Source organism: Tachyglossus aculeatus, chromosome 5 (genome assembly GCF_015852505.1).
Source record: "Tachyglossus aculeatus isolate mTacAcu1 chromosome 5, mTacAcu1.pri, whole genome shotgun sequence".
Classification (NCBI taxonomy): domain Eukaryota; kingdom Metazoa; phylum Chordata; class Mammalia; order Monotremata; family Tachyglossidae; genus Tachyglossus; species Tachyglossus aculeatus.
This window is the reverse complement of record NC_052070.1, coordinates 101353639-101368750: the sequence shown is the minus strand read 5'-3', so window position 1 is coordinate 101368750 and position 15112 is coordinate 101353639. Positions and strand designations below refer to the sequence as shown.

Below are 15112 nucleotides of genomic sequence, written 5' to 3'. Positions count from 1 at the left end.
GTCCCCACAGCTTCCAAGAATGGAGCAACCCAGGAAAGGGGTAGGAGGTGGGGAAACCACGGGATCCACAGCCTGGGAGAAGGGAGGCGACTTTGGGTTGGCAATTGGATGAAAATGATCAGACTCTAGTTTGCAAGACTTGAAACCAAATCAAAAGGCCCCGGGATTGTGTATTCATGCCTCCTCTCCACCACCCCAACCTCTATCCCTTGCTGTTCTTGTTGCCTTCTTCTTCCTCTGGATCTGGAATCTCTTTCAGTCTCTCCATGTGTCCTGCCTGTCAGTATGTCCTGGCCATCGCCTGTCTTCCTGACTCTGGTTCCCACCTGACATGATGGTATCAGGATAATAATAATAATAATAGCATACATTAACTTTACTGTATGCCAAGCACTGTGCTAAGGGCTAGGGCAGATACAGGATAATCACCTGACACAGCCTCTGCCTCACTCGGCGCTCTCAGTCTATGAGAAACAAACAAGGAGACCCCACTCCTCTCCTAGGGTTCGAAATAGCCATCCCTGTCGCTTCCATCCTCTTCTTCCGGGTATTGCGTTGTAACAGGGTGGTTGGGGTTGGGTTGAGGGGTGGAGGGGGGGCATTCAGATAAAGGAAAGATATGAGTTGATCTTCTGCACTGAATACTCCGCCCTGCATTCTCCATCCAAGAGGAACTGGAACAGGATCTGGGGGCAAAGACTTTATGCGGATTATGCTCAGCTTGGGCCTGGACCCTGAAACACACCAAGTTATCCACAATGCCAGGCCAGAAGGGGCCCTGGTAGTGGATATTGTTATCATCGCTATTAGGGCTATTATTAAATATTGAGGAGCAGTGTGGCCTTATGGAAAGATCACAAGCCTGGTACCCAGGGATCCTGGGTTCTAACCCCTGCTCTGCCAGCATCCTGCTGTGTGACCTTGAGAAAGTCATTTATCTTCTCTGGACCTCAATTTCATCATCTGTAAAGTGGGGATTCAATACTTGTTCTCCCTCCTACTTAGTCCCAGTCCCCCATGGAGCTCACAGTTTGTGTCCTATTTAAGTAATCTTTATCTACCCCGGCCCTTAGAACAGTGCTTGACACATAATAAGTGCTTAACAAATACCATAATGATAAAAAAAACTTTCTGTTGAAATGGTGCATCCCAGAAGATATCAGAGTGGATCCTCACACTCGGCTTCAAGGCTCTCCATCACCTCGCCCCCTCCTACCTCACCTCCCTTCTCTCCTTCTACAGCCCAGCCCGCACCCTCCGCTCCTCTGCCACTAATCTCCTCACCGTGCCTTGTTCTCGCCTGTCCCGCCATCGACCCCCAGCCCACATCATCCCCCTGGCCTGGAATGCCCTCCCTCCCCACATCTGCCAAGCTAGCTCTCTTCCTCCCTTCAAGGCCCTACTGAGAGCTCACCTCCTCCAGGAGGCCTTCCCAGACTGAGCCCCCTCCTTCCTCTCCCCCTCTTCCCCCTCTCCATCCCCCCGGCCTTACCTCCTTCCCTTCCCCACAGCACCTGTATATATGTATATATGTTTGTACGTATTTATTACTCTATTTATTTTACTTGTACATATTTATTCTACTTTTTTTATTTTGTTAATATGTTTTGTTTTGTTCTCTGTCTCCCCCTTCCAGACTGTGAACGCACTGTTGGGTACGGACCATCTGTATATGTTGCCAACTTGTACTTCCCAAGCACTTAGTACAGTGCTCTGCACACAGTAAGCGTTCAATAAATACGATTGAATGAATGAATGAATCCCTGCTCTTGGGAGAGGGCTGGCCCTGAGAACCACCCTGGGTTCTGTCCTCAGTTCGTCATCCCCCCCGCACCCCAACCTCTGCTGGACTGCAAATCCTGGCTCCAGGGCCCCAGCTTCTAAGAGGGAGTCCATCGTGGCTTTCTACTGACCTGTGCCCATTAGAGTGCAACACTAACTTTTCTTTCCCCACTTTGGGGATAGGACCCTGCCTGCTGGGCTGGGTGTCAGGGGTGATTCCAGGGAAATAGCAGCAGGCTCCAGAGGGCTTGAGTAGATCCATGGATGAGTAGAGGAAAAGTCAGGGTTGGAGAGTGGAGAGTTAGGGGCTTGGCTGATCCCCCCAACTATGACAATGATTGCCCAGGAAAGCAGTGCCCTGTGCTTTCTCCAAACCCCTGTTAGAGACAGAATCTAGGCTGGATGGACTGTGGGGGCCGACATTGCTCATGGGCTGAGGGCCTCAAAGCCCCCACCCTGTGACTTGAGCTGGAAGGACATGTGTGGAGTGACTCTGCGGGGTGTCCCTCCTGCTAGCTGAGCTAGGGGACCCCTCCCCTTAACCCCCTGAAACTCTAACCTTGGGTATGGAACCTAGCGGAACACTGGTGGGAGGGAACAGGGAGAAGGGTGTGTGTGTGTGTGTGTGTGTGTGTGTGTGTGTGTGTGTGTGTGTGTGTGTAATCCTGTACCCCATTTCCCCCAGGCTCCTTGGATCTGGGCCCGAGAGGAAGAGACCAAGCAGGGGCCTTTCATTCATTCAATCGTATTTATTGAGTGCTTACTGTGTGCAGAGCACTGTACTAAGTGCTTGGGAAGTACAAGTTGGCAACATATAGAGACAGTCCCTACCCAACAGTGGGCTCACAGTCTAGAAGGGGGAGACAGAGAACAAAACAAAACATATTAACAAAATAAAAAAAGTAGAATAAATATGTACAAGTAAAATAAATAAATAAATAGAATAATAAATACGTACAAACATATATACATATATACAGGTGCTGTGGGGAAGGGAAGGAGGTAAGGTGGGGGGGTGGAGAGGGGGAGGAGGGGGAGAGGAAGGAGGGGGCTCAGTCTGGGAAGGCCTCTTGGAGGAGGTGAGCTCTTAGTAGGGCCTTGAAGGGAGGAAAAGAGCTAGCTTGGCGGATGTGCAGAGGGAGGGCATTCCAGGCCAGGGGTCGACGGTGGAACAGGCAGAAACAAGGCACAGTGAGGAGATTAGTGGCAGAGGGTGTGGGCTGGGCTGTAGAAGGAGAGAAGGGAGGTGAGGTAGGAGGGGGCGAGGTGATGGAGAGCCTTGAAGCCGAGGGTGAGGAGCTTCTGCCTGAGGCGTAGGTTGATTGGTAGCCACTGGAGATTTTTTATCTTTGAGGAGGGGAGTAACATGCCCAGAGCGTTTCTGGACAAAGATCTCGGATGAGGCTGCCTGGTCAATCAGTCAGTCGATCAATCTTACTGTAAGAAGAGTACTGTCCTAAGTGCTAGGGCGAGTAAAAAACACTGGAGTCTCCCTGCCCACAATGAGCTTACAATCTTGAGGTCTAGTGGAAAGGGTAGAGGTCTGGCGGTGGGAGGACCTGGATGACCTCAGGAAAGTCACTTAACCCTTGTGGACCTCAGTTTCCTCATCTGTAAAATGGGGATAATAATAACTGCCTCTCCTCCCCACCAGCAAGAGAGGACAAAATGGGATAAGCAGTTTAGATGCACTTTGGAAAAATGAAAGCTCTATAAAAATTCAAATTATTATAATAATTAATATTATTGCTACTATCATTGGAAACTATTCGGGACCTGGCATCATTCCACCCCTGGCCCCTTCCCTGTCTTGGTTCCTGAGGAGGCAGAAGGTCTGTCTCCTTTGGGAAAGAGGCTGGGGTGGCAGGGAGACTCACGTATCTCTGAACTGTGCTCCAGGAGCCTGGGTGGTGGAGGGCCCATGGGGCCGAGGATGGGAAGTAACAGAGGAGACACCAGGAGTCTGGTACCACCAGCGGTCTCCCTGTTTCCTGGCTCTTAGCAGCCCCCCGACCCGGGCAGAGATACCATCGCCACGGGGCAGCCATCTTTCTGGTTGCCCTCTGTCCCTTTGCTGTACTCTCTTCCGGAGTCATGGTCTACCTGAAGCTCTGCCACTTGTCTGCTGTGTGAGACCTTGGGCAAGTCACTTCACTTCTCTGTACCTCTGCTACCTCATCTGTAAAAGGGGGATTGAGACCGGGGGCCCCATGTGGGACAGGGAATGGGTCCAACCCAATTTGCTTGTATCCACGCCAGCACTTAACACAGTGCCTGGCACACAGTAAGTGCTTAACAAATACCACAGTTATTATTATTATTATTATTGGGGCCCTCTCGCTGGGCTGGGGGAGGGGGCGGTTAACCAGAGCCTGGTTCCCCAGGACTTTTCTCTCTCCTGATCCCCCTTCCTATCCTCTGACCACTCTCTGGCTCAACCCCCAGGTTGCCACAGCCACTGCCTGCTCCTCCTTCCCTTCTGTCCTGGCTTCCACTCTATCATTCATTCATATTTATTTAGTGCTTACTGTGTGCAGAACACTGTACTAAGAGCTTGGAAAGTACAATACAGCAATAAAGAGAGAAAATCTCTGCCCACAGAGGGCTTACAGTCTAGAGGAGGGGGAGACAGATATCATAATAAGTAAACAGGCATCAATATAAATAAATTGAATTATAGATATATACATAAGTGTTGTGGGGTAGGGAGAGCAGGGAAGAGCAAAGGGGGCAGAAGGTGAAGCAGAAGGGAGGGAGAGCTGAGGAAAAGTGTGGCTTAGTTTGGAAGGCCTCTTGAAGGGCTTTGAAGGGGGCTGTGGCTGATCCTGTTTTTCTGGGAATGTCTCTCTGTCTCTGTCTCTGTCTAGCTCTGTATCTAAAAGTTTCTAAGTCTGTTCCCCCTCCTCTATCCCTATATTCCCTTTATATATATATATATATATATATATATATATATATATATATATATATATATATTCTCTTTAGTCAGAGGTCATGGGTTCTAATCCCAACACTGCCACTTGTCAGCTGTGTGACTTTGGGCAAGTGACTTCACTTCTCTGTGCCTTACTTACCTCATCTGTAAATTGGGGATTAAGACTGTGAGCCCCACATCGGACAACCTGTTTACCTTATATCTACCCCAGCGCTTAGAACAGTGCTTGGCATATAGTATAAGCTTAACAAATACCATTATTATTATCATTATTATTATTATTATTATTATTATTATTATTACTCCCCCAAACATGCAGAAGGTGAGGGGAGAGGGCGGAAGGGGGAGAAGAAGGGAGGAGGGAGGCTCTGCACACAGTAAGCACTCAATAAATATGATGGAATGAGGAGGAACGTGGAGGTGGAGGAAGAGGAAGGTCGAGGAGGGGGCTATTCAGGAGATGACAGGCCGGGGAGGGGGGAGGGGCAGGTGGGGTCTTTGGGAGGTAAAATAATAATAATAATAATGGTATTTGTTAAGTGATTACTTTGTGCCAAGCACTGTTCTAAGCGCTGGGGTAGATATAAAGTAATCAGATTGTCCCATGTGGGGCTCACAGTTTTAATCCCCATTTTATAGATGGGGTAACTGAGGCCCAGAGAAGCTAAGTGGCTTGCCCGAGGTCACACAGCAGACAAGCGGTGTAGGCAGCATTAGAATCCACGTCGCCTGATTCCCAAGCCCCGGCCCTTTCCCCTAAGCCGGGCTCCTTCTCTAAGGCCTTCGCCTCCCCGTCTTTCCCCGCTCCTTTCCGGCTCAGCGGCTTAATCTTGTGGGTTGTGGGCAGGCGGTTAGTGGCAGGGGAGTTTCGCGGTCTCACCCGGCTGCGGAGCAGCGCTCAAAGCCGTCGAATCGCATTCCGGGCGCGGTTCTCTCCGCGGTGGCCCGGGCAGGTCAGGAGCCTCCGGAAGCCGGGAACCGGGGTCCGGGAAACGAGGGCCGGGGCTTGAAGTTTAGCAGCCGGTGGCCACAAGCCAGCCAGATTAGACATCCATCCCCCGCCCTTTTTTTTTGTATCATTGCAGTTTCCTCGCCTGACAGCTGAGACAGGAAGAACAGGCTTCCACCCCCAACGCCTTGCCCCTAAGCGCTCCTTTCTTTCTATTTTTTTTTATTTGTATTTGTTAACAGCGTATTTTAGTGGCCAGAGCACAGGTTTAGGAGTCAGAGGACGTGGGTTCTAATCCCGGCTCTGCCACTTGTCTGCTGGGTGACCTTAGGCCCAGAGAAGTAAAGTGGCTTGCCCCAGTTACCTCATATGTAAAATAGGGATTAAGACTGTGAGCCTCACGTGGGACAGCTTGATTACCTTGGGGATTAAAGACTGTGTGCCCTATGGTGGGACAGGGACTGTGTCCAACCAAATTAACTTGTATCTACCCCAGTGCCTAGAACAGTGCTTAGCACATAGTAAATGCTTAACAAATGCCATAATTGTTATTATTATTATTATTAATTATTAATATGTGCTAGTCATTGTACTAAGCACTGGGGTAGATACAAGTTAATTTGGTTGGACACAGTCCCTGTCCCACCATAGGGCTCACAATCTTTAATCCCCATTTTACAGATGAGGTAACTGAGACACAGAGTAATAATAATAATAATAATAATAATAATGGCATTTTATTAAGCGCTTACTATGTGCAAAGCACTGTTCTAAGCTCTGGGGAGGTTACAAGGTGATCAGGTTGTCCTACGGGGTCTCACAGTCTTAATCCCCATTTTACAGATGAGGTAACTGAGGCACAGAGAAGCTAAGTGACTTGCCCAAAGTCACACAGCTGACAATTGGCAGAGCAGGGATTTGAACCCATGACCTCTGACTCCAAAGCCCAGGTTCTTGCCACTGAGCCACGCTGCTTAGTGAAGTGGCTTGCCCAAGGTCACACAGCAAACAAGAGGAAGAGCTGAGATTAGAACCCAGGTCCTTTTGACACCCAGGCTTGTGTTCTATCAGGCCACACTACTTCTCTACTTTCTAGAGCCCTAGGTCAGCTCCACCTGTGGGGTCTCCAAGTGTTCTGTGCCCCTTTGGGTCTTCTTTGCCTCTGCATCAGTTTCCCCATTTGGGCAGTTAATGCCCCCCTGGTACACATGGGGACAGGGCTCCTGCCTGGCTAACTGGGATTGGGTGGGCCCTGTTGGACAATGAATAGCCAGCCTTCATACGGACTCATAAGGGCCCACAAAGCTAAGAGGTCCAGCAAGTGCCTTGCCGGCCCAGAAAGTGCCAAGCCAGAATAGACCCTGAATCCTGTTTTGGTTCCCAAAGCTCGAACCTGATGTGGAACCTACTTCTGTTACTGGCTATTGCCCAATCCTGGATCGGGACTTCGGAGGAGGGGGTCGGGACGGGAGGTCGGGGGAGAGGGGCCTGTGTGGTCCAGCCCAGAAATAAAAAAAAACCCTGAGGCCAAGACCCTGAATTCCAGGGGTGGAAGCTGAGGGAATATCCCCAGCAGGGCAGCATGGGAGAGGAGGAGAACATCCTTAAATCCAGATGAGCAGGTGAGCAAGGAAGCAGAACTGCTAAAGGTGGACCAGATACCAGAACCCAAGGGGACCCTTGAAGTGCCCAAATGGAACCCCCAAGATATCACCTGCATGATATCTTCCTTCTTGACTACTCAGGGCTTCTGAGTGTTCACATGCAGCTGCCTCTGTGTGGAGCCTGGAAGACTGGAGTGCCAGCAGGCCCCAGGACCTAGGAGAAGACCCTCTTCCTTCCAGACCTAGAAAGCAGAGTGGAGCCTACCAAGTCCTATTTTCCTGAAAGCAAAGGAATTTGCCCCCAGGACTTCGACCTCTGAGTCCCAAACAGTCCACGTATAATAAAAAAAGTAATTATTATTATTATTATGGTATTTGTTAAGTGCTTATTATGTGCCAAGCACTGTTCTAAGTACTGGGGTAGATACAAGGTAATCAGGTTGCCTCATGTGGGACTCACAGTCTTAATTCCCATTTTACAGATGAGGTAACTGAGGCACAGAGAAGCTAAGTGGCTTGCCCAAAGTCACCCAGCAGACAAGTGGTGGAGCCGGGATTAGAACCCAAGTCTTCTGACTCCCAAAACCGTGTTCTTGCCCCTAGGCCATGCTGCTTCTCAGCCAATACAAATAAATAAATTACAGACATGTACATAAGTGCTGTGGGGCTGGGAGGGGGGAAGAACAAAGGGAGCAAGTCAGGGTGACGCAGAAGAGGTTGGGAGAAAAGGAAAGGGGATGCTTCAGACACTACCTGGCCATCACTTTCACTGCAATAACCTGCAGGGACAAGTGACACAGGTGCAGAGCTTCCAGGTGTATGGTTACCCTGGAGTGTGGAGGAGCCCCACAGATTACCCACCAGCCAAGTGCAAAGCCGAATGGGTTATCCCATCCACTTGGCTTCCATGAGTCTCACTGGACAAGCCAAGGCTTTGAGGTTGGAAAAAGAGAAGCAGAGGCAGAAGACCCTATTTATAAAGCAGCAGTGAATTTTATTTGGCACTTTCTTCTCCCTGCCTTTGCCCCAACCTGGAAGCAATGAAATGCTGAAAGGGTGGGGTGAGGGGTGGGGGTGGAGGAGGGGTGCTACTTCCTGCTGGCTATGCAGATGTTCTGCAGGATCCATCAGCGATATTTATTGAATGCTTACTGTGTTTAGGGCACTGTACTAAGCCTTTGGAAAAGTACAATGCGATAGAGTTGGCAGACATGATCCCTGCCCACAAGGAACTCATAGTCTACATGAGACACAGACATTAAAATAAATTCCAGATTGGGGATGCAGCGTGGTGCTGTGGATAGAGCACGGGCCTGGGAGTCAGAAGGACCTGGATTCTAATCCCAGCTCCACCACTTGTCTGCTATATGACCTTGGGTAAGTCACTTAACTTCTCTGTGCCTCATTTACCTTATCTATAAAATGACGATGAAGACTGTGAGTCCCATGTCGGAAAGGTACTGTGTTCAACCCAATTAGCTTGTATCTACCCAGCACTTAGAACAGTGCTTGACACCATAGTGAACACTTAACAAATACCATCATTATTATAATGTAGTAGAGAATAAGGGTATATACATATGGGCTGTGGGGCCACAAAGTGCTGAAGGGATAATAATTGTAATAATAATGGCATTTGTTAAGTGCTTACTATGTGCAAAGCAGTGTTCTAAGCGCTGGGGTACACAGCCAAGTGCAAAGTTGTAAGAGGAGAAGGAGGGTAGAGGAAATTAGGGCTTACTCTGGGAAAGCCTCTTGGAGGAGATGTGATTTTAGGAGGGTTCTGAAGGTTGAGAGAGTGGTGGACTGTGGGATATGAAGAGGGATGGAGTTCCAGGCCCAAGGGAGGAGGTGAGCAAGGGGTCAGTGGTGGAATAATAATAATAATGATGGCATTTATTAAGCACTTACTATGTGCAAAGCACTGCAAACGCTGGGGAGGTTACAAGGTGATCAAGTTGTCCCACGGTGGGCTTACTTAATCCCCATTTTACAGATGAGGTAACTGAGGCATAGAGAAGTTAAGTGACTTGCCCAAAGTCACACAGCTGACAGGTGGTGGAGCTGGGATAGACAATCAATCGATGGTATTTACTGAGCACTGTGCTAAGCACTTGGGAGAGTACAATACCTCAGAATCAGCAGACATGTTCCCTGCCCATAACAAGCTCGCAGTCTGGAGAAGAGCTGATTGAGGTATAGAGAGCAGGTTGGTGTGAGAGGAGCAGAATGTGCAGGAATGAGTCAGTGCCTTAGGCTAAAGAGTGAGGCTGGTTTTCCACTGGCCGCCTAAACCGGGTGCCTTTACTTTTCTTCCTCCAACTCAGGGAAAGGGACAGGGATCATGACCCTCGCCTCCCCCCCGACAAGATCCTTTAGCATTGCCTTCACTGTTTTTCTCTAGCCCTGAAGTCAGCACTATCACTCTTCTCCAGACATCCCATTGCTGGGGGTTTTGTGAGGGGCGTGGGGTTATGGTATTTGTTAAGTGCTTACTATGTGCCAGGCACTGCGCTAAAGCACTGGGGAAAATACAAGCTAATCAGGTTGGGTACAGTCCCTGTCCCACGTGGGGTCACAATTGGATGCTGCCCATTTAATTCCTCATGGCAACATGGGGCTGTAGGGAGAGGGCAGCCTTGCTTCCTGGGCCTTGTGGGATCATTCTAATGATAGGGTAGGGGGGACTCAAGTTCAGTATTCCCAATTCCTTAGGAAGAGTTGCTCTGGTGGGCTTGTCTGGGGTGTTCAGGAAGCAACAACTGCTAGGAAGAGAGTAAGCAGAACAAAGGGGAGGGTGTGTGGCAGGGGAGAAGGATGGGGAAAAGATAGGCAAGCATAATCCAGAGCACTTTTCCCCTCTGAGGCCAGAACTCCAGTATCTCCCCAATGCCTTTGAGCAAGATGGTGGGGGTAGATTTTTCAGTAATTGGGACACCTGATTTTTCCTCTCCCCACCCCTAGTCTACAAGGGTCAGTGAGGCCCTGGGTAATGTCTTCACATCCCAGTTGGAAAAACCAAGACACAGAGTTTAGTGATTGGCCAAGACCTCTAGGGTTGTGAGTAGCAATGGCAAGCCAAAACTGGGAAAAAGAAGTCTATGCTCAAGAAGAGTAGAAGGCTGCACACGATCAATTGATCAAGCATATTTATTGAGTGTTTACTGTGTGCAGAGCATTGTACTTAAGCACTTGGGAAAGTACTATGTAACAGAGATGGTAGACATGTTCCCTGCCCATAATGAGCTTACAGACTAGAGGGGGATACACATATTAATATAAATAAATTATGGATATATACAGAAGTGCTGTGGGGTTGAAACAGGGGAGAATAAATTGTGTAAATACAAAGACAAGGGTGACACAGCAGGGAGAGGAAGAAGAGGAAATGAGGGCTCAGTCTGTTGTATTGTACTCTTCCGAGCACTTAGTACAGTGCTGTGCACACAGCAAGCATTCAGTAAATACAACTGATTAATTAATTTCACCAAACCATGGATTCACCACCTCTCTTTGAGAATAAGTAGCAGATTATCCAAAGTGGATGGCTGGAAGCATGAGCCTTGCTGTTCACACCCATCCACAGCCAGACTAAATGAATACATTCCTTGCCCACAAGGCGCTTACATTCTAAAGGGGGAGATGGATCTTGAAATAAATTACTGGTATGTACATAAGTCCTGTGAGGTTGAAGGAGGGTGAGTATCAGGTGTTTAAAATTGACCTTTGTGTCTCTACATGTCCTCTCCTCTTTGACCTGGAACTGGAGTCCCACATTTCTGGCCATGGACTGCAAGTAGCCCTAGTACCTAGGGCCTTATTGGCTAGACCAGGTTTACAGTGTCATCTGGTGGAAAGAGCCCTGGTCTGGGAGTCAGAACTCCTGTGTTCTATTCTCAGCCGGCCCGCTGGCCCACTGTGTGACCTTGATCCAGTCGCTTACCCTCTCCATGCCTCTGTTTGCTCATTTGTAAAATGGAGATAAAAATTCCTTTGTCTGCCCCAGAAGGCTGTGGTGAGGACAGACTGAGATGACTGATGGGAAACACCTTTGGAAAAAGAAAACCCTCCACAAATTCAAGGTGTTATCCAGAGGCCAAGCCCATTTCAGACCATCTTGCCACTGTGTAAAGGGGAACAAAAAGGATCTTCAAAATCGGGGTTCTGGCATTCAAAGGGTTAACGGCCTCCTGCCTCTTTTCCCCTTTCCCCTCTCTACAAAACTTCCCCCCACCCCAATTCCCAGCAGTCTCCTCCTTCTCTTCCTCCTCCCCCTCCTCACTTCTGTATGCAGCAGGCAAGGCCCGGCCCTGGCGACTGCACTATGCTGTTGTCAGGGGAGCCTGGAGGCCGGTCTGAACTATGCAGGGAAAAGGCCCGGCCTGTCAAAGTGTCTGAGATGAACCCTAGCCAGGTCCCCCTGCAGCTGGGCTCAGACATGTCTCTGCTCTTGTTCTGAGCCTGGGAATGGCAAGGCCCAGCGAGGTTCAAGGGCAAACTCGCTATTCATTACTCAGGAGTCCTTGACGTCCCGTCTCTCCTAGTTGCTTTTTTTTTCTCTCTCTTTCTCTCCCTCTTGTGACACATTCCCGGGTGCCTTTACTGAAAGCTGCCCCCCCACCTCCTCTTTACGTCCCCCTCCCTGAATAATTCCCCCCACACACACCACCACACACTCCCCACCCCCCAGGATAGGAGTTCGGTGGGAAACAATGTTGGCAGGGAACCATTCAAGAAGAGAGGCCTCCTTCCCGCGGAGGCTTCTCTGTCCCCTGAGGAACCAAGGGGCCTCTCGGTTAATCCACACCCCAAGGGAACCCCTCTCCTTCAGGCATCACCTCCCTTCAGGGTTGGAGCTTCTGTCTGACTGAGAGCCAAGATCTTAAAGTGGGAGCTGCCCAGAAAGGACCTGGCTGCCAGCCTTTTCCTCAGAAGAAAGGCCGCCGGTCCAGATTTGCAAAAAGGTTTCTGGGACTGCACATTGTATTTCTGTGGCAGCAGCCTAAGGGTGGGCCAGTCCGTCTCGCCCCTTTGGCGATGGCGCCCCCGCTTTGAATCAGGTGGGATGCTCTCAGAGAGTGGGGACTGGATCCCCTAGGAGATCTTGTTCAGGGTCTGGGCTGGAGGACCAGTGGTCTGATCCAGGACGGTGGGTGAAGAAAGGATCACCGACTGAGCTGCTGAGCTCCCGGGGCCCCTCTGGGGAGCCGGTCTTGAGAAAGGTGGGTAGGAGTTGGGAGACTGCTGTCCAGCAATCCTGGAAAAGAATATGAAGAAGGTCAAAGGGGCAGGGAGGGGGAGATAGGATAGCGACTCCCAGGATGAAAACACGTGTTATTAGTTTAAAATCACCACCGGCCCCCGCCCACCTGGTCCTCCTCCCCCGGGTCCCGATAGAGGTGTCATTGTGCTGGGGAGGAAGGATGGGGAGTCAACAGCTTTGGGGTTGCATTCAGAGAGGGGAAGAGGGAGGGGGAGAGAGGGAGACGGGGGAAGAAAAGGCGGAAGGGAAGGAAGCTGTGAAAGCAGCTCATTTACATAAGCAGCATGTGTCTGGGTAGAGAAAGAGAGCCGGAGAGAGATATCAGAGGGCTCAATGGAGAGGGAGGAGGGAGCGCTAGGCCCCCAAACACCCCGGAGAGATTAAATTGTCCAGAAAGTTGCTCCCGGGGCCTTGTGGGCCGTGACGGGCAGCCTAGGGAGAGGGGCAGGCCCAGCCCCTCCTCGAGTAGGGCATGAATAAGCAATGGACACAGGCCGAGCTCTCTATTTAGCCCCAGCCTGAGTGGCCTTGCGGACTCCGCCGCCCCAAGCTCCCTCAGCCCTGTGGGGGAGAGGGGTCAGGCCTCGCCCTGTAGCACAGGGGAATTGGGGCTGGGGGAAGGGGAGAGGACCCTCTCCCTGAGGAGGCGCTGGGCAGCCACTAGGAGGGGCCGCTGAGGAGGAGCTGGGATGGAGAAGGAAAGATGGGCAGTGACAGGCGAGGTGCGGGCAAAGGGGGAAGAGGAAAGGACTCCAGGTTGTGAGGCAGGGCCGTCAGCAAACGTGGACACGTATATACACCTAAACTGGATCCCTGGTGGCAGGGACATGCATGTGAGCACCCAGGTGTTAACCTGGGCCTACATGTGAATAAACGCACAAACACACCTGAACACCATCCACACATGTGCACACACAGACGGACATACACGTGGACTCACTCTTTCGGTGTCTCTTCTCTGCAGGTCTTGGACAGGGAAATGCTGGGAGGGGAACTGCTCTGGATTCCCTGTCTGGAAGGATACTGCCTCACTGGCCTTAGGAGAGCTTACCAGGAGAGAAGAGGAGGGATGAAATCAAAAGTCCTGCTGGCCGGGGACGACGTCTTTCCAGTGGTGACAGAGGTTCAGAATCTGCGCCCCCAGGGCCAAGGAGCCCCGTATTGAGAGGACTTAAATTAGGGCTGAGCTGGCAGAGGGGCAGAGAGGATGACCCCCTGCAGAGACAACCATAAGGACTTGATCTTCCAAACCCCCACCCATCCTTCTCCCTGTCCCTCACCAGACCGGAGCGGGCAGACAGTCTGGATGAGATTGGGCCTTCCAGCCAAACATGCCCTCCACAGTCTCTCTGCCAGTGGTAGGGGATCCCCTGGGAGATCCAGGGAGGGCAGGCCCAGAACTGGAGTGTGGCTGAAGGTGCTGATTTTGAGAAGCAGCATGGTTTAGTGGAAAGAGCATGGGCTTGGGAGTCAGAGGGTGGGTCCTAATCCCTGCTCCTCCACTTGTCTGCTGTATGACCTTGGGCAAGCCACTTCACTTCTCTGTGCCTCATCTGTAAAATGGGGATTAGAACTGTGAGCCTCAAGGGGGACAACCTGATTACCATGTATCTATCCTAGTGCTTAGAACAGTTCTTGGCACATAGTACGCACTTAACAAATACCATTATTATTGCTATTATTATTATTATTATGAATGGATTTTTATCTCTGTGATCTCTCCTTTTCCACTCAATAAATGACCCTTGGTCAATCTCTCCTGGTGTTTCTGGTTGGAGATAGTGGCGTTGGGACGTGGAGGGGAGTGGCAGGCGGAAGTTGAGTGTGGAAGGGTGGGGGGAAGAAGCCCAGAGGTCTTAGAGGGAGTGGGGTCACCAGATATGGAGATGAAGCCATTGCTTCCACTCACAGATGTTAGGTTGCATTCCCACTTTCACTCACCCCAGGTTCCAGTGGGATGAAAAAGACCCCAAATCTAGTCTTTTTGACCCAATGGCTCTTCGACGCCCCCACGACTAACCCAGTTGCCCTTCTGGCTCAAACTCCGCTCCCTTTCCGACTCACACTCACAATTAAACGTTGGTCCCTAAGAGAAAACGGGAGGGAGACGAATGTGCGGTGCCTCGGGAGTCCGAGAACGTCGTTACTAGGAACCGCGCGCAATACGGGGGGCTGGGCAGATGCCGGGCCGGTGCCCGAAGGAGGAACGAAAGGAGCCAATCCCGGAATGGGGGCGGAACTCAGAGGAGGGAAAAGGGGAAAGGGGCGGGATCTCCTCCCGCTTGAGTGGAAACCGACGGGACGGGTCCGGGGGCTGCGGCTTTTTTTCCCCTCATTCATTCATTCGTTCATTCAGTAGTATTTTTTCAGCGCTTACTGTGTGCAGCACACTGTACTAAGCGCTTGGTAAGTATAATTCAGCAGCAAATAGAGACAATCCCTACCCAATAACGGGCTCACAGTCTAGAAGGGTGGAGACAGACATCAAAACAAGAGAACAGGCATCAGTAGCATCAATATAAATACATAGAATTATATAGATACACACATCAATTAATAAAAGGAATAGAATAATAAAT

General features: G+C 50.4%; 1 long non-coding RNA gene across 4 annotated transcripts in view; it reads left to right on the top strand.

Annotated features, from left to right (window-relative positions):
• LOC119928448 overlaps positions 1 to 14289 on the top strand; it is a 40889-nt gene extending 26600 nt beyond the window's left edge. For 2 of the 4 annotated variants that reach the window (XR_005451083.1, XR_005451082.1), the window contains exon 6: positions 13498 to 14289. This is a non-coding gene — a long non-coding RNA (uncharacterized LOC119928448). Of the gene's footprint in view, positions 1 to 7411; positions 7637 to 13497 lie in introns of those variants that run through there. The other 2 variants (XR_005451084.1, XR_005451085.1) reach the window with 2 other exon arrangements.
• Positions 14290 to 15112: the final 823 nt, after the last annotated feature.